The sequence below is a fragment of the Pleuronectes platessa genome, chromosome 1 (assembly GCF_947347685.1).
Source record: "Pleuronectes platessa chromosome 1, fPlePla1.1, whole genome shotgun sequence".
Classification (NCBI taxonomy): Eukaryota; Metazoa; Chordata; class Actinopteri; order Pleuronectiformes; family Pleuronectidae; genus Pleuronectes; species Pleuronectes platessa.
Window position 1 is genome coordinate 22,600,419 of NC_070626.1, and position 592 is coordinate 22,601,010.

Consider the following 592-nt stretch of genomic DNA (forward strand, 5'->3'; position numbering starts at 1 on the left):
GTTTTCAACAAAATGTAAAGGCCACCTATACAATACTGATTTAATGAAGATGGTTTATCCCTAAATTTAATTCAGTGTCTTTGAGAGGAAATGCATTTTCATAAAATCACTGACAATGTGGCTCAGCCCCTTTCTTCTCCTCAGAATCATTTAGGAGCAGTTATTTAAAATCAAACCTTTGGTGCAGCAGGCTGATGAATGAGTACGTTGCATGTATTTAATTTGTAAGGCCCTGTCTTCTGTGAATTGGAAGTGATTAGTTCGTCGGACACTGCGGTTGAGAGTCATTCAGTGGACCTTCAATTGTTGAGCTATTCATAGCAACACTTAGATCTGTGTTTAGCGTGGCTTGCCTGTTGGGTCGCCTGTTCCGGGTTTCTAATGCCTTAATCACAGGGACAGGAGCTCGATGCAAATGAAGTTACACGAACACGATGATTTCAGGCTGCCTCATTAGAGTAGATGTGTTAATTATGCGGGGGAAGAAATGAAGATATTTTCTGGTGACGACCAAATCTTCAGCTGCAGGTATGAGTGCTTCGAAACATTACAGTCTATAAACAGTTTTAAAAATAAGAACATTGGTGTGAAA